At 37.5% G+C, this 19,763-nt stretch overlaps 2 long non-coding RNA genes across 2 annotated transcripts in view; both read left to right on the forward strand.

The window, feature by feature from the left end:
• The first annotated feature begins 2,550 nt into the window (after positions 1-2,550).
• LOC122224412 overlaps positions 2,551-19,763 on the forward strand; it is a 47,503-nt gene continuing 30,290 nt past the window's right edge. The window contains exon 1 of the long non-coding RNA XR_006204770.1: positions 2,551-2,753. This is a non-coding gene — a long non-coding RNA (uncharacterized LOC122224412). The remainder of the gene's footprint in view (positions 2,754-19,763) is intronic.
• LOC122224413 lies at positions 6,829-7,409 on the forward strand. The gene is made up of 3 exons (XR_006204771.1): positions 6,829-6,865; positions 6,972-7,134; positions 7,296-7,409. It is a non-coding gene; the product is annotated as an uncharacterized LOC122224413 (long non-coding RNA).

A 19,763-nucleotide genomic window follows, 5' to 3' on the forward strand; every position in this document is an offset into this window, starting at 1 on the left:
CAAAATGTTTTTTAATGTTTATTTATTTTTAAAAGAAAGAGAGAGACAGAATGTGAGCAAGGGAGGGGCAAAGAGAGAGGGAGACACAGAATCTGAAGCTGGCTCCAGGCTCTAAGCTATCAGCAAAGAGGCCAATGTGGGGCTCGAACCCACAAACCATGAGATCATGACCTGAGCTGAAGTCAGATGTTTAACTGACTGAGCCACCCAGGCACCCCTCAGCCATGATACACATAAATGCACATGTGTATTTTTTTTTTTAATCTTACACTATACATACTGTTCTGCATGTTATTTTCTTTTAATGGTATCATGGCTATCTTTCCATATCAACATATTTATAAATCTACCTCATACCTTTTAGTAGCTGTACAGTATTCTATTGTATGAGTTACCAATCAGTAAATATCTAGCTTATTTCTGTGCATTTGCGCTTAAAAACAATGCTTCACTGAGTATCCTTGTACTGAGGTATTTGCCCACAGGTGCTCACATATCTAAAAATTTAGGGAAAATTACCACAATTGCTAAGTCAAAGAATATATCAGTTAGAATACATTTTAAAAACAGAACAAAACAAACAAAAATTTAAAATCACACTCCAGGTTACTTTTAATAGAGGGAACTCAATATGGGGAGCCAGTTTCAAAGACATAGAAGGGAGCCTGAAAGAGCAAATAGGTCACTCAAAGATCTGTAACAACATAAAGCCACCAGGGACTGGAGAGACAAAGAGGTGGTAGTATGACCAGAGGCTGGAGCCAGAAGCACTTTGTGGGAGTTGGATTGTCCTGCCTGGCAGGCACTGGGTCATACATGAGTCAGATGCAGCCACTGCTGGGAATGCCCTGGAATTGAAAAGGGAAAAGAAACATACTAGCTTCTTCTATTCTTTGGCTCTTCAATCTCTTGCTGGTACTTCCTATTGACCGAATCTACCTGGAAGCTAGTGGGCAAAGGAGCCTGGGGTCTGTAGTTTGCAGGAGTCAGCCCCTGTGAGATAAATCTGAGCAGGAGGGTAGGAAATGGAGCAGAGAGCAAATGGGACATGGCTGAAGCAAACAGTATCATGCTTCCAATTTTGATATATATTTCCAATATTTGCCCATCAAAGAAGCTGCAAAGATTTGTAGTTCCAATAAGTATGTCTCTTTTCCAACAAATTCTCCAGCACCATGAATTTATCTATCGAAGTTAAAATGATATTTTGCTGTTTTAATTTGCATTTGTTTAACTATGAATACAGTTGAACATCTTCTTATTTGTTTATATACCATTAATATTTATTTTTTTGTTAATAGTAGGTTCACATCCTCTGTCAATTTTTCTATTAAATTGTTGTACTTTTTCTTATTATTTATAAGAGCTTATTATATATGTATATATACATATATATGTATATATTATATATATGTATTGTGTAGTCAAACATGAATCTTTTGCTTTATAGGAAGTTTTTCCTGAAAGATTATAAATATATTGGCTAGAGAAACCTAATTTTTTTTTTCTTCTTTTTTTTTTTTTTTCTGCTCTAACCAGGAAACATCATGATGACTAAAACTTTAGGTCTCTTCTAGGTTGTTATTCCAAGTTAACAGATCTTAGAATTGAGAATATCCTCTTGTACATCCTACATTCCTTCCGCATTAATCTCCAAAGGAATTTCTTTCTTTTTAAAAATTTGTTTATGTTTATTTTTGAGAGAGGTAGAGAGACAGAGCATGAGCAGAAAGGGGGAGAGGTACAGAGAGAGGGAGACACAGAATCTGAGGCAGGCTCCAGGCTCTGAGTTGTCAGCACAGGGCCTGACATGGGGCTTGAACTCACAAACTGTGAGATCATGACCTTAGCCAAAGTTGGACACCTACCCAACTGAGCCACCCAGGTGCCCCCAAAGGAATTTCTTAATTAATGAGAGAAGCCCTTTTCCTCCTATCTGAGATATGAAATGTGATTAAATTGGAATCTCTGATTGGCCTCCCATTTTATATCTAGGCCTATACTGTGCCTTGTCTACTCTTAAGTCTATGTTTTGATTTTGGGATATGGATTGTAATGGAGAAGGCCTTGAATTAAAAAGGAGTTGGAGATAGTATTGGAATATGAGTAGAGGGTCATTTTTCGAATACATGCAAAAGTTTTCTCAGCAAAAGTCTAGAGATGGTGCCCATATTGACCCCATGGTTCTAACTGGTCCTATGAAGTTAACAAAAACATGCTTCTCAAAAGCAAGAACTATGTGAGTTTTGTGTTTAACCAGTTTTCCCTAGCATTTGGCATGGTACATAATACAGCAAGGATCCTCAACAAACATTTACTGACTTGAAGATTCTTTAAGTCAGAAGGATCTCCTGCTTCTCCAATATATCTGGGCCTTAAGGTGTGATGACTACAAGGGTGTTAGGAAAGGTGTTTCTGCTATTATGAGATGGCATGGTTAGGTGTCATAATAGTAATTTGTTTATTTTCAAGAATGATGACATGAATCTATTATGATTTATTTGCTTTCCCACTGTGAACCACATGCCTCCCTGGGCAAACCTGGAAGATAATCCTTATATCAATGCATTACAGAATGCTTTAGTAAGGGGGACACCAACATCCATATAAAGCTCTCTGGTGGCTGTACTTTGCCAGCTGGAGATGTCAGTGAAGGATATCGCCAAGGAATAGAGTACTCTCATCTCAAATGTAATGAATGAAGAGGTACAGAAGTGGAAGAAGCATAGCAATCCTTAGGCTTCAGTAACGAGGTGAGTACAATTACCAGAATAACCCACAGAGATGAAGCAATAATCAGAGTGTATGACCTATAGGGATATGTGACAATGTATAATTGGTCATAAGACCTTAGGAAATAAATACAAGGGCAGCCTACCAACATGCCATTTGGCATATTCAGATGGTGATTCTAGGTCTAATAGGCAAAAACCTAACTTAAGTCACTATAATGGGGATTCACAACCTCTTATCCAGTTTGTAGAACTAAACTAATTCACAGACTTGGAGCCCCAAAGTATTCTGCAATATGATCACAGTTGTGAATCTTTAGTAAAGTTTTCCCCAATGACAAGTGGGCCCAGTATGACTGTAAACTGAAAAAAGATAAATGTCTTTTGGGGTTATTTAATATTGGTTTCGAATTGAAGCTAATATCTAATCCTCAGAGACACAAAATAAGCAAAATAAAATAAAACAAAACAAAAGCAAACAAAATCCACCAAGTCCACTATTCAGTATTAGATCTTATGAGGTCAGGTGACAAATCTTGACCAGAATCAATTTCACAGTGGGTCCAATGTCGTGATGGAGCCATCCTATAGTTACTTCCCTACCTCTCAGAATACATGATGAAAAAGGAATATTTATTAACTGTCCTTTGATTGATAGGGTGAAGGCCATTACAGTAAGAAGGTTCAAGTAGAAGCCTACTAAGATAGTGTTCCAAAAGTTATTATGCTTCAGTGGGAAAATTCTAAAGATTTGTATTACCAACATACACTTTAAAGATGCAGAGTGGTGATTTCTACCACAATCCCACTTAATTCTCTGTTGGTGCAAAAGCCACATGTGTTTTAGAAAATGGCTGTAGATTACTGGAAATTTCTTTTTTTTTTAATTAAAAAATTTTTTTAAATGTTTATTTATTTTTTAAGAGAGGGAGAGATAGAGCATGAGTGGGAGAGGGGCAGAGAGAGAGGGAGACACAGAATCTGAAGCAGGCCCCAGGCTCTGAGCTGTCAGCACAGAGCCCAACACGGGGCTCGAAATCACCATCCGTGAGATCATGACCTAAGCTGAAGTTGGACACTTAAGCTTAACTGACCGAGCCACCCAGGTGCCCCTGTAGATTACCCGAAATTTAACCAGAAAGTGATGCCAATCACAGCTGTGATCCTGGGTGTGGTGTACTTATGGAGCAAATCAGCATAGCCTCTGGCACTTGGTATGAGCTAATGACCTAGTAAATAATCCTTTCCAATTCCTTTTAGCAATGATAATCAAAAGCAGCTTGCCATCATGTGTCAGGGATAGCAATAAGCCTTTACCATCTTACCTCTGGACTATATCTTTTTCTCCTCCATATATAGTGTTTATTCTTCTCTATCTTATCCTTTCCTAGAAGATTGACCGTTATGGACACAGTCTGCCAGAGAACAGTAGATAAATCCCACACAATTCAAGACCTACCTCTGTGGTGGATTTCTAGGGGTCCAGTGGCTTGAGGCTATGTTGGGATTTCCCTCTGAAATGAAAGAAGTTGCTGAATGTGGCATTGCACCAAAGGGAGAAAGAAGCATCATACTTGGAGGACCTCTTTAAACTGACAACCTACATTCTGTCTGACGTGTTGCTCCCTCTCATTTACCACGTAACCCATAAGGTTTCTAGTTTTGAGTAAAGCCCAGAGTTAGAAGTTATTGTAGCAAGTCTAGGGTACAGTGCAAGATTCCCTGTTACTTGTGCAGGTGACAGAAGTCCGAATGGTATTGGAAGTGTCTTTGGGAGGCAGAAATGATGCGTTCAGCCTCCAGGAAACCTTAATAGAAGAGTCATGTTAGAGAGCCCTAGAGTTTTGGAAGAAGTACACACCCTCTTCTTCTCCCAACTTTTCTCTTGAAAAGTAGCTCTTCACTTGCTCCTAGGACCTGGTAGAGACTGGGTCCTTAAATGTGGAACATCCAAGTATTTAGTTCACTCAAACTGCCAGTCATAAACTAAGAATGACATGATGATCAAATCAGAACATTACATGGGTACAACAACATTTAATTGCTGTAGCATTTCATTATTTATAATGGCAATATTATATATGAGACAAGGCCCAAGTAGATTGAAGATGTACAGTTAAACTGTACGAGTGGGTGAGACAGAGCTGCTTGGTAGTAACTACAGATACTATTTGCTGTCTTGTCTTCATCTCACATTTAAGGTTTTATATGGAGTTTTCTATGCCCAGAAAGCAGAATAAGAAAAAATGCAGACCTGATTTGTGAATGAGACTCATGATATGCTGACATAAGCCAAAAATGGAAGGCCACTTCACTATAGCTCCACTGAGGGGTAATTCTGAGGTGGTTGAGAAACCCTCCCTGGGGCAGAAATCTGGATCATATAATGGTTGTGCACTTCATAAAAGAGAGGTGACCTGAGATCTGTATCTACACTAATTCATGACTAATGGTAGATCAGTTACACAGAAACTTGATAACAAGAGGATTGGAAGATTGACAAAAAGAGGACAAGAAGAAAGGTGTGGGGACAGACTTATCATAAAGGGTATAGAATGTAAAGATATTTTTTTCCCATATAAGTGCCACGAGAGGGCATCCACTCTGGAGGAAGAGTTCAGTAATCAGGTAGACAAGATGGCCTATCCTCTGCATATGAGTAACCTTCTTTCCCCAGTTACTCCAGCATTTGCTTAATGGTCCCATGTACAAGTGTCCATGGTGACAAGAAAAGAAGCTATGCCTGGTGTCATGGATTGAATTGTACCCTTCTGTGAAAAACTCAAATGTTGAAGCCTAAACCCAGTACCTCAGAATGTGTCTGGTATTTACAGATAAGGCCTTTGGAGCACAGCTACTGTCCAGGGCCTCTAGGTGATGCTGCTGCCCCAGTGGACCAAAAAGGCAGGACCACCACCCAGGTGGGACCAGAAGACAGAGAATCAAACCAAGGAATATTATTCTTGAGCCTTAAAATCTAATGGAATTTACTCAGCTGCACTTATGAACTTGCTTGGGACTTGTGACTCCTTTGTTCTTTCTGACGTCACCCTTTTGAACTGGGAATTTCTGCTTCCTGCTTATCCCATCATTGTATATCAGAAGTAGATAATTTGTCTGATTTCACATCTTCAGACAATAGAGAGGAATTTTTGCCTCAAGATGAATCATACCTTGAGTCTCACCTATACTTGATTTAGATAATATTTATTTATTTTTATTCTTTAAATGTTTATTTATTTATTTTGAGAAGGCGAGAGAGCATAATCAGGAGACGGGCAGAGACAGATGGAGAGAGAGAATCCAAATAAGGCTTTGTGCTATCAGCGCAGAACCCGACTCAGGGCTCAAACCCACAAACCGTGAGATAGTGACCTAAACCAAAATCAAGAGTTGGATGCTTAACCAACTGAGCCACCAGGGTACTCCAATTTAGCTAATATTTAGTAGATGAGATCTGAGATGTGCGGGGTGATGCTGAAATGGGTTGACTTTTTTTTTTTTTTTTAGTTTATTTATTTATTTTGAGAGAGAGTGAGTGATAACTTGTGTGTGACTGAGGGAGGGGCAGTAAGAGAGGGAGAGAGAGAATCTCAAGAAGGCTCTACACCCATGAAGATCAACTATACCTGAAAATCAACTAAACCCATGAAGTCATGAGATCATGACCTGAGCTGAAACCAAGAGTCTGATGCTTAACTGAGTCACCCTAGTGCCCCAAGACTTTTGAGCTGTTGTTATAGGGGTGACTGTATTTTGCATATGAGAAAGATATAAATTTTGGGGATCCAGAGAGCAGAATGTTATGGACTGAATGGTATTCCACCAAAATTTATATGTTGAAGCTCTAACCTCCATAACCTCAGAATATGATGGTATTTGGAGATAGGGCCATTAAAAAAGTAATTAAGTTAAAGTGAATCCGTGAGGGTGGGCCCTAATCGTATCTGACTGGTGTTCTTATAAGAAGGGGAGATGAGGACATACAGACAGAGATACTAGGGATGAGTGCACACAAAGAGGCCCTATGAGGACACAATGAGAAGGCAGCCATCTGTAAGCCAAGAAGAGAGCCCTCAGGAGAAACCAAATTTGCCAACACCTTGATCTCGGACATCTAAGCCTCTAGAACTGTGAGACAATATTTCTCTTGTCCAAGCCACCCAGTCTGTGGTATTTTGTTATGGCAGCTCTGTTAAAGTAATACACATGGGTTTAACTACATCTTCTCATCATCAGATTGAGGTTGTGACTACCAACAACAACAAAGGCCAGTGATGAGCCTGAATATGGCATCATTCCCCAAGAAACCAGGCAAACCTTTGGCAGATGGATTACACTGAATCCCTTCCATCATGGAGATGGAGCAGCTTGTTGTCATAGGGATAGACATACATTTCAGGTATAATTTTACCTGCCCTGCCAAAAATGCTTCCACCAGCTTGTGTGTGCGGTATCCACACACAGACTCAGACCAGGGCATTCATTCTACAGCAAAAACATTGTGACAGTGTGCTCATGCCTGTAATATTCACTTGTCTCAACATGTATCCCATCACCCAGAGCTGCTGAAGATGCCTGCCAGGAGAGGATGCCTTGTGAAGTTGGCACACCATCCTACAGTATGCTGTGTATGCCTTAAGCGAGTAACTAATAAATGTTTCTGTGAAGAAAAGAGTTAATGCCAGGCCTGTGACTCATTTCCTCCCTACCAGGGACACGGTTGAGATTAACCATCCTGGCTTGTAAACATGCTAAAGGTATTTACTAGTGGAAATAGATAAGGAATTCATTACCTAAAAATGGCTATACCTTGTCTGTCTAGATTTCTTATTGTAAATAAATCTGGAATTTATGGATTGGTGTACATATTGAGAATTTCTCCTGCAAACCTTTTTATCTATCAAATGACTTTCTCTGAAAATGCACTGTTAAGTGCTCGTCTGTTGCTCCAAAACCAAAATACATCCCAGGGTGGAATAAAGGGGAAATTGGGAAGATGTACCCCTTCAGGGATAAATGTTACATTTGTATCTATATCCTATATGTATCAATTGAGCCAATTGGCAAAGTTTGATTTTGGTAAGATCTATGACTCATGTGAGTCTGTTTTGACGATCTAACTATTTGTGGCAATTCAGGTCCATCTCTTCTACTACTGTGATACATAATTCTGGGAGCAAAAGGGATAAAGTGGGAGTAACTTTTTCACTATTACACATAAACACCTGGTGAATGATTTTTTGCTTCCTATCTGCAATTCTTGGGCTTAGTGTGGTTACAGGTCCTAGCACCCAGGAGAGGTGTGTGTCTTCCTGGGAAAAGAGTCAAGTTTTTGGTAAACTGGAAACTGAGACTCCCCCTGACACTTGGAGTTCTTCATGTCACTGAACCACCAGATAGAGAAGTTGGTCATTCTATTGGCCAAATTGATTGATCATGATTACCAGGGGAAAACTGGAAATGAAATCAAGGAAGACTACATCTAGAACCAAGGAGATTCACCTGGGTACATTTCAGTACTGCCATGACTCATAATAATGATCAATGGAAAACTGGGAACTTAACAAAGAATCATCAATGGTTGGGTCACCCCACCAGGTAAAGGACTCTGTCTAAAACAAGAGGCTAGCAGAGGTAAGGAGATTATGGAATGGGGGGGGGGGGGTAGAAGAAAGAAGATACAATTATCAACTTAACTATCCAACTAAATCCAGCAGTTGAGAAATTAGTAGACACATTTTATATTAATGACTTTACTCCCTTCTTTGTTTTCCCCAGACAACTTATATAAAGAGTTCTGGAAATTGCTAATATTTTTGGTTTCATGTTGAAAGTATGACTGAATTGACATCATCCCATGATAATATGGTGACTGGTGGTACTTTGTATGTCTCTTATTTTGAGGAAAAAATTTCTCATTTTGTCTAAGAACAGAATGCATGGTGAGGATTAAAAAAGAGTAGTGCTGTGTGATTTATATTTGACCATGGCAAATTTATATTTGCCCTGTCCCTTTCCACCCTATTCTGTGTCCATGGGATTGGATCATTATGGACTGCATCAACAGGTTGCCTTGTCCTTGGTTTTTGTATTAGTCTTCTATTGCTGCTATAAAAAAATTACCACAAACTTAGTGGATTAAAACAACACATATTTGTTATCTTACAGTTCTGGAAATAAGAAGCCTGAAATGAATGTCACTGGGCTAAAATCAAGGTGGTAGCATGGCTGCATTCCTTCTAGAGGCTCTAGAGGACAATCTGTTTTCTTTACCTTTTCCAGCTTCTAGAGACCATCTGCATTCCTTCGTTTATGGCTCCCTCCTCCATCTTCACAGTCAGTAACACAGCATCTTCAAATCCCTCTCTCTGACTCTTCTTTCACTTTCACTTCTCCCTCTTTCACTTATAAGGACCTTTACAACTGCATTGGGCCCACCCCATTATCCCCCGTCTCGAGATTCTTCATCACATGTCTAAAGTCCCTTGCTATGTTAAGAAAAATATTCACAGTTTCCAGGTATTAGAACATGGACATCTTGGAGAGTCATTATTCTGTCTAACATAATTACCATTTGGATTCAGTCCTCGGGAGTGAGGAGGTGGTGGTGACAAGATTAGAGAGTATAGGGGCGCCTGGGTGGCTCAGTCGGTTAAGTGCCAGACTTCAGCTCACGTCATGATCTCACGGTTTGTGGGTTCGAGCCTCGCGTCAGGCTCTGTGTTGACAGCTCAGAACCTGGAGCCTGCTTCAGATTCTGTGTCTCCCTCTCTCTCTGCCCCTCCCCTGCTTGAACTCTCTCTCTCTCTCTTTCTCTCAAAAATAAATAAACATTAAGAAAATTTAAAAAAAAGAGAGAGAGTATGAAGAAAGTAAGTTTGAAGTATTTATTCTCTGGATCCCTCCCTGCTCCTTGCTGCATCCCTTTCTGAAGGCCATGGCTTCTATCAAGTGGCCCTCTCTTCCAGCTTGAAGTATGTTCTTTGAGTTCTTATTATTACTCTGTCCCTTGGCTTTTTGGGTCCAAGGGTGGTAACTGTTCCATGCTCTTTCTAGTCCTGAGAAGCTTCATCATCCTTTTTGGTTTCTCTTCACTGTTCCCACACCATTATAAAGAGTGCCTTTTTGTTTCTCAATTACCCTGTTGTTTTGGATGGACCTTGGCTGACAACAGCAGAGCAATGGTGAAACAACTATCTATGTGAAAATGATGATGATGATGATGATGATGATGATGTTGATTACCTACATTTAGATAAAAGCAAACAAATAAACAACCTGTTCTCTCCCTGTACATATCTTTAGTCTAGATTCTTCATGTCTTCCTATAAAATATCTAGTTTGGCTTTCTCCTACAGCTGTAGTCAACTCTACTAACTGTTCAAAAGTCATCTTGTATTTAAATCTTTCAATCCATCCACTGTCTCTTTGCAAACTGTAGGATGTCATTTTCTTCTTCACTAATATGGAATGATTCTCTACCACTTCCAAAACTTCCTCTCATTATTTCCTATATCTTTTTCTTTCTAGCTAACCCCAGGCTTGGAGTTTTCTTTCCTACTAAGATCCAAAGGTTGATAGTTACCATTGTTCTACAGAGAGCTTATTTTAACAGGAAATTCATACCTGAACCCAAATTGGGGGGGGGTGTGGAAAATTATAGACACAAAACATCTGTGAAAAAGGACATCTTTAATGAAGCAACACCTGGGTTTCAGCCTATGCCCAAATTACCAATCCAGGTCCCAGACCTAAAATGAGATATTAAATTTTTAAAAAGATGTATTTATGTAATGTTTAATTATACCTGTAAGAGAAAAGCAATTCAAACTTTTGCCTATTGGTTTGGAAGAGGTGAGGCGAGAGTATAGAGAAATAGGCACTTCCTCATATAGTTTATGCGAGTATAACTTCTATAGGAAACAAATTGACAATAGCTCCTGAAATTGAAAATATATATGTCTTTTGACTCAGAAATTCTACTTCTAAGGGGCACCTGGGTGGCCCAGTCAGTTAAGCATCCAACTTCGGCCCAGGTCATGATCTCACAGCTTGTGAGTTCAAGCCCTGCGTTGGGCTCTGTGCTGACAGCTCTGAGCCTGGAACCTGCTTCAGATTCTCTGTCTCCCTCTCTCTCTCTGCCCCTCCCCTGCTCATGCTCTGTCTCTCTCTGTCTCTCAAAAATAAACATTAAAAAATTTTTTTAATCTTTTAAAAATAAAAAAAGAAATTCTACTTCTGAGAATCTACCCTATTGATCTGTTCCCAACTGTGCCAGTTGATCTGTTAACAAAAATCTTTACTCTAGCATGAAACAATCTACATATTCTTCATTAGGAGACTGGGTAGATAAGTTGATCTAAATTATGACCTACACACAATGGAATCCTATGCAGGTGTTAAAAAGAGTCAAGACCTATTGTATGTATTCATTTGGATGTATCTTATATATGATGTGGCTATGAATCAGAAAAGCTATGGATGACATCCAAAATTCACATATTGGGATAGCACAAAGGATCAGACTACAAATCAAACTCATCAAACAAGAGGCTTCTCTAATATTAAGCTTTCCTCTAATTTCAAGGATATAAGTAGTCATAAAGCACTGGTGAGGTAGGGACAGATCTGAGACCCATCCCTCAGATCAATATAGCTCTGGCCAAGATTAGCATGTGAGGTTTCTAAGCAACGTGTTCAGGTGACATGAAAAAAAACAAAAAACAAAAACAAAAACAAACCCACAACATTTTAGTCACAAAATATCCATTTTATACTCAGATAGTTGCATAGTTTACATGACATTTTACAGGAAGACTTATAAATTCATAGACTCCAGGTTAGTTACCATAACAGTCCTGGTCAACTAGATGCATTCTGCTAAAAGCATTTCATACATAAGGACTCTTCAGCTAGCAAGTACCATTAGCTTCTTTGCCAGGAAGTCTATTTATTAGAATATTCACAAGAAAACTATACCAGATCTCCTCCTCTCCTTCTTTCCCAGAAGTGCCTCCCAGTAACAAAAGAGAATTAATTGCTGACCTGCTACACAACAACCCTTTTTTTCTCATATATCATTTAAATATGAATAAAAATTGGGTGGTTCTGAGAATATAAAAATGATGCTGGCTTACATTAAGCCTAAAGGTCTTTAAAATTCAACAAAATAGACATTTATGTGTCTTAGGATATGATCAAGTTTAAGGGTCTTTAGAATTAGAAGGAAATACGTTGAACATATTTTAAAGTATACATGGATAGAGTTCTAATGCAATCCAAATTTAAAAGAACTATGGACTACTCCATATATCCAGAAAGTCTTCAATTTCTTCACCCTCCAAAGTCCATCAAACAACTTTTCTTTCAATGTATTTGTAGATATCTTCTGAAATGTTACTCTTCACCCCTAATATCCCCTTTATGATAAAAGGAACATGTTTCAATAGTAAGTTGAGCCATAGAAAATTCTTGGTACTTTATTGTGTTGGCCTGCAAAAACAACACTCTCATAAACTTAGACAAAATACTACATGGACACTACCCTGTTTCATCTCTAAATGTAAGTCAGACAAAATAGAGAAAGAGCCAAACAGATAGAAAATGATAAGGCAAGATTGTGGAAGAAGGAAAAGCCCTTGTTCGGGTTAGGAAACCCTGACTTTAGTTTCTCCTTTACCATCTACTAACTGTATTTGGGCCATTCTATTTGTTGCTCCTAATTTCAATTCCCTTACCTCTTAAATGAGACTTTACATGTAGACAGTTAAACTGGATTGAGAAACCACTTCACACGCACTAAGATAGCTATTACCATACAAAACAAAAGTGAAAATAACACATATTGGCAAGGATAGAGAGAAATTGAAACTCTTGTGCATTGCTGGTGGGACTATAAAATGATTTAATGCTGTGGAAACAGTTTGGTGGTTCCTCAAAGAGTTAAACGTAGAATTGCCACATGATCTAGCAATTCTACTCCTAGGTATACAATCAAGAGAATTGAAAGCAAGTACTCCAACAGATACTTGTATATCAGTTTTCATAGAAGCATTATTCACATTAACCAAAGGGTGGAAGCAACCTAAAAATCCATCAATAAATGAATGGATAAACAAAATGTGATATATATCCTGGGAATATTATTTGGCCTTAAAAAAGTATGGAATTCTGATCCGTGCTGCAATGCAGATAAACCGTGAAAACATTGTGCTAAGTGAAATAAACTGGACACAGAAAGACAATTATTGTCTGATTCCACTTATTTTTTAAAAATTTTTTTGTGTTGATTTTTGAGAGAGAGAGACAGACAGAATGTGAGTGGGGGAGGAGTAGACAGAGAGAGAGAGAGACACAGAATCTGAAGCAGGCCCCAGGCTCTGAGTTGTTCACACAGAGCCCAATGCAGGGCTTAAACTCACAAACCATGAGATCATGACCTGAGCTGAAGTAGGACGCTTTACCAATTGAGCCACCCTGGTGCCCTGTCTGATTCCACTTATATGAGGCACTTAGAATAGGTACATTTGTAGAGATAGCAAGTAGAATAGAGGTTACCAACAGCTGGGGAAGGGGATAATGGGGAACTATTATTTAATGGGTACAGTTTCTGTTTATGATGATGAAAAAGTTCTGGAGATGGATAGTGGTGATGGTTGTACAGCACTAAGAATGCACTTAATGCTACTGAATTTTGCACTTAAAAATGGCTAAAGTGATAATCCAGTGAAGAAATGGGCAAAAGACATGAATAGACGCTTTTCCAAAGAGACATCCAGATGGCTAACAGACACATGAAAAATGCTCAATATCACTCATCATCAGGGAAATACAAATTAAAACCATAATGAGATACCACCTTACACCTGTTAGAAGGGCTAAAATTAACAACTCAGGCATCAACAGATGTTGACGGGGATACAGAGAAAGAGGAACCCTTTTGCACTGCTGGTAGGAATACAAACTTGTGTTGCCACTCTGGAAAACAGTATGGAGGTTCCTCAAAAAATTAAAAATAGAACTACCCTATACCCAGCAATTGCACTACTAGGTATTTCTCCAAAGGAGTGCTGATTTGAATTGGAACATGCACCCCAATATTTATAGCCGCACTATCGACAACAGCCAAAATATGGAAAAAGTCCAAATGTCCATCAGTCCATTGACTGATGGTAAAGAAGATGTGGTATATATATATATATTTACATATATATATATATATATATGTATATATATATATGTATATATATATATATGTAAATATATATATATATATGGAAAATTACTCGGTGATTAAAAAGAATGAAATCTTGTCATTTGCAACAACATGGATGGAACTAGAGTGTATTATGCTAAGTTAAATAAGTCAGTCAGAGAAAGACAAATATCATATGATTTCACTCATGTGGAATTTAAGATACAAAACAGATGAACAAAAGGAAAGGGAAGCAAAAAATAACATAAAAACAGAGAGGGAAACAAACCATAAGAGACTCTCAAATTCAGAGAACAAACTGAGGGTTGCTTGTGATGGCCCCTGACAACAATGTGATGATTGAAGAAAAACATTATGCAGAGCTATGTCATAAATAATATAGCCTTGAGAAAATGTAATATTGAAAGGTCTCTCTGGAGAGGCGGCTTATGTACCTCACGGAAGCGGAGCAGCTGGGAACGCCTGGCCCGCTCAGGGTGGAAGGCTGCCGGCTTCTTTTGTTTGTACTTCTCTGCTTCCCCAGAGACCATGACCACCTGCAATGGATCTGATAAGATTCATTGATTGTGCTTGCTCAACCATAAGTTACTCCCACTACATGCTTAAGCAAGTTCTGTTTTTCTCTTGAGAACACTCTTTGAACAATGTAATGAATCTTGATGTCTTTTGATGATTGATATCATTTCCCCAATAAATATGGGAATGAGGAGTTGTTCGGGGCTACAGTCCTTCCAACTGTCGACCCTGCTCCCTTTCTCTTGCAGCTGACTTGTTTGTGCCTCATTCTTCTTCCGTTTGCTGCTGGAAGGCGGCAGTTGCTGGCAGGGTGTTGGATGTGGGGAGGGGCTAGAGGAGTGAGGGCATTGGGGAGGACACCTCAGATGAGCACTGGGTGTTATATGTAAGTGATGAATCACTAAATTCTATTCCTGAAATTATTATTATACTATATGTTAACTAACTTGGATTTAAGATAAATAAATAAATAAATGGTAAAAAAAATGGCTGAAGTGATCAATTTTGTGTTATGTATTTTTATCACAATAAAAAATGTAGATAATCATTATAGCACTATTATTTTAACTAATACATAAGTTTTTCTTTCATTTTATGGCAGAAATAGTGGATAATTAAAATCAAAAGGTAATTTCAAATATTGCTTGTTGTCATTAAGTTCAAGAAGGAAGCAACAAAAAAAAAAATCTCACAAACTTTTAAAAATGAGTAATAAACTCCATAAAATGTATTTAATTTTTTCTTGTTTTTTAATTTTATACATATGAACATATATATGCAATAAAATTTTTAAAATAAATATGTAATTAATTGTGGAAATATATATAATGAATAAAAAGACACATTAGGTGACAAGAATGACAAAAAATTAACTTTTAAGGAAGATTGTAAATTATCTTAAACAATTTAGAAAACTTGCAAGTGCCTGAGCTGTCACAGCATTAACAGGGAACATTTTGAAGAAGGATGTGGTCAGAGGATGTCTATTGGTTTTTCAGAAAAACATGTAACTCCAAAACAGCTGATATTAAAAGATAGGTAACAACTCTTTTAATTCTTCATATTGTTGCTTCATAGATGACTTGAAATAGTCCAAGAAGAAGTAATCCTAAATTTCTAAGTGTTTTCAACAAGCATTGAGTGTTTTATGTATAGTGATAATGAAGAATTATGTGAATGCATGACTCAGTGGCAATAAACTTCGTTTTAGCCATAAACTACTTAAAGGGGGAATTCTTTGTTCAACAAACCTCATTTGAGTGCTTATATAGCATAGGCTCTGGGGTCCAACAACACTGGGTTCTTCTCTTGATGTTACCACTTGAAGCTGTGTGATTTGAGAAAAGTTATTCAATTTTTTGGTTTCTCAATTGTCTTGTTTGCAAAATGGGAGTTAATAATGGTATTGTTGGGATAATTAAATAAGATAATGTGTGTAAGATTTTTAGTCCTATACCGAGCATATAGTGACGCTTCAGTAAACGCTATCTACTAGTATTACAAGTAATGCACGATATAGCAAGCTAAAATTACGTATGTGGCATGAGTTGGAGTTTGAGCCTATGCTCCACTCACTCTAGGATTCAAGCAAGTGTTGTATGTCATTTGGGCTAATGACCAGGTGTAAGGAGAAGACAAATTTCTGAAATTTATCCTAAAAGAAGAGAAAGTTAAGAAGGACAGTTTAGTTCAAGGAAAAGGTGCTAGAGTAAGAAAGGAAGGTAACAATGCCTTGTACTCAGAATAGTCTACTGGGCACAACCTCTGACTGTAATGTAATTAATTAATTTTAAAAAAGGTAACATAAATTTTATTTGGTAATTTAAAAGTGTAACATTAGGGGCGTCTGGGTGGCTTAGTCGCTTGAGCATCTGACTCTTGATTTAGGCTCAGGTCATAATCCTGGGATTGTGGGATGGAGCCCCAGATTGGACTCCACACTGAGTGTGGAGCCTCTTAAAATTTTCTCTCTCTCTCTCTCTCCCCTTCTGCCCCTCTTGCCCACTCACACACACACACTCTAAATAAATAAATAAATAAATAAAATAAAATAAACACCTTAAATAAATAAAAGTGTAACATTAAATAACCCATGGAACCAAGCAGAAATCTTGATAGAAATGAAGAAATCCTAAACTGAGTGATAATGTAAATACCAAATAACAGTACCTCTGGAATGTATCTGAAGCAGCACATACAGAAAATTTTTAGTTTTAAATGTTTATATTAGGAAATAAGAAAGGCTGGAAATTAACAAGCTTAAGATGCAAACAAAAGAACAATTTAATAAACAAAAGAAGAAAGTAGGGGCACCTGGGTGGCTCAGTCAGTTAAGTGTCTGACTTGGGCTTAGGTCATGATCTCAGGGTTTGTGAGTTCGAGCCACGTCAGGCTCTGTGCTGACAGCTCAGAGTCTGGAGCCTGCTTTGGATTCTGTGTCTCCTTCTCTCTCTCTGCCCCTCCCCAACTTGTGCTCTGTCTCTCTATGTCTCTCAAAAAATAAATAAATGTAAAAAAAAAAAAAAAAAAAAGAACAAGAACAAGAAAGTAAAAAAGAGCAGAAAATAAGAAGCTAGAAAGCAAAGACACAATAAGAATCTACAAAGCCAAAAGTTGGTTATTTGAAAGTATCAATAAAACAAACTTCTCCTGAGATTAAAAAAAAAAAAGGCCACACATAACATTAGGATCTGAAAAAAGGGAAATGTAATAGCAGACTTAGCAAATGTTAATATAATGCATAAATAGTAATTATACAAATAAATTTATACCAATAAATTTGAGAATTTAGATCAAAATTTCAGATTTTTAAGAAAAATATAACATACCAAGACTTACTCAAGAAGAATAAAAAGCCTAAATAGTTCTATCACCAGTAAAGTACTTCCAATAATGAATTTAAAACATTCCCATGAAAAAAAATTAGACCCTTAAGATTTTCTGTGTCAGTTATATTAAACCTTTAAGGGAGAGATCATTGTAACCATACAAGCTCTTCCAAGTAAAAGAAAAAGAGGGAAAGTAAAACTGTCAAATGTACATTAAAATCTGTTCCCCCTAAAACAAAAACAAAGACAAAAACAAAAAAAGGAGGCACCTGGCTGGCTCAGTAGAGCATGCAACTCTTGGTCTCAGGATCATGAACTTGAACCCTGTGTTGGGTATGGAACCTACTTACAAATACATACATACATATGTACATATGTACAATCTTACTCCACCTTTTCTAAGGGGAGGAGGCATGTAGCTGTCTAGCTACATACTATGTTTCTTCCTCTTTTGTTGTTAGATATGATTATGTGAATAAGTTCTCCCCAACTGAAGAGCAGACAGTATAAATACAATGTCCTTCCTTAGCAGGGCATGTGTGCCCACTCCACTTTTGTCTTACCTTTTCCTCCTAGCTGAAATAGGACTATAGCTGCAACCTTGCTTGAACCAAAAACTGAATCAAAGTCCTAGGAAGTAGCTTAGACTCAAATTGGAAGAAACCTGGACTCCTGAATGACTACAAGGACTGGAGCTACCTGGCAAGTTGGAATATCCATCCTTGACTTTTACATATTAAATAGAAACCTGTATTAATATGAAAAATTGTGCACCGAGTCACTTAAAAAAAAAAAAAACAAAGGAAAAAGCAAGCCACAAATTGAAAGAAGATATGTGCTACATATGTAACCCATAAAAGATTAGCATTCAAAATATATTAAAATATGTAACAAATTATTAAGAAAAATATAATTTTTAAAAATGTATGCTATAAACATATTGATAGGGTTTAGGACATACTATCCCCAAATACGGCAATTTGGCATATTGACTATTTTAAGCTGAAGGAGTTTGAAAAAACAGCAGAAGCAAGAAAGTTACTCTGACCTCCTCCTTCCCTTCCCTTTCTTTCCTGAAACAGATCATAAAGTCCTCATGTGAGAGGTGCCCTCCCTATACCTAGAGGAAAGGAGCATCCTTATCTCCAAAGACAAAGGGACCAAGAAGAATGTCAACAAACAGGGATTGCTAAGTGTCCCCCAGTTTATTGCAGTTACTTCATACTCCTTAACCTATCATATAACCTCCACAATTTATCATATTCCTCCATTGCCCATTCTTCAATCAAACCTAGCATAAAAGTACTCAGGTCTAACTACTTCTGCAGGTCTTCATTTTCTTATGAAGACTCCCATGTCATATAAAACTTTTATTAACTAAATTTGTATGCTTTTTCTCCTGTTGATCTTTTTTTCTTAGTTTAAATTTAAGACCCAGTCAGGAATAGTAAGAGGTTCAAGGAAAAATTTTCTTCCCTACAGTATGCAATAAATTTATATATACTTGTAAGCAAAATATTTTTAAATATATATATTTAATATCTACAATGTATTAGACATTGCTCACTGAGGATACAAAGTTCTCCTCAGGAAACTTACACTCTTACACATATGCAACTCACAAAAATAGAGAATGTAAATAGCCAATAAATATATGAAAAGGTTTTCATTGATTAGCAAGGAGATATCAATCAAAGCAGCAATCAGATTCACTTTTTTTTCTTTTTTACATTTATTTATATTTGAGAGACAGAGAGAGACAGAACACAAGCAGGAGAGGGACAGAGAGAGAAGGAGACACAGAATCCAAAGCAGGCTCCAGGCTCTGAGCTGTCAGCACAGAGCTGGAAGCGGGGCTCGAACTCACGAACCGTGAGGTCATGACCTGAGCTGAAGTCGGATGCCCAACCGACTGAGCCACCCAGGCGCCCCCAGATTCACTTTTAAACCCACTGTCACAAAAAATTTGAAGTTGGACAATAGCAAATGTGGAGTACATTGTGAAGCAACAGGAATTTATATATTGTTGGGGTAATGAGGATTGCTAATTGCTAAAGCAATATTGAAAGATATATTGATACTATATAGTAAATTTGAAGATGTTCTTAGAGTTTATATGAAGTTTCATCTTTAGGTATATATATATATATATATATATATATATATATATATATATAATGTTCATTCAAAATAATAAGCTGTGATGTAACAAGTATAATATGATACCAGTACATACAGTAAAAAACACACCAAACAATTCTATGTTTTGCTTAAAGATACATATATAAACTGTGAAATTAAACATGTACTTAATGAAATGATAACCCACTACCTTCAAGGTAGTGCTTCATTCTGGGGGGAAAAGTGGGGAGGTATATGAACCAGGGACTTAAATGCATTGGCAGTTATTTATTTCAGCAGCTAGATAGTGGTAGTCCTGTGCCTGCTGACTTATTCTTTATACATTTT

The sequence above is a fragment of the Panthera leo genome, chromosome B4, assembly GCF_018350215.1.
Source record: "Panthera leo isolate Ple1 chromosome B4, P.leo_Ple1_pat1.1, whole genome shotgun sequence".
Lineage (NCBI taxonomy): Eukaryota > Metazoa > Chordata > Mammalia > Carnivora > Felidae > Panthera > Panthera leo.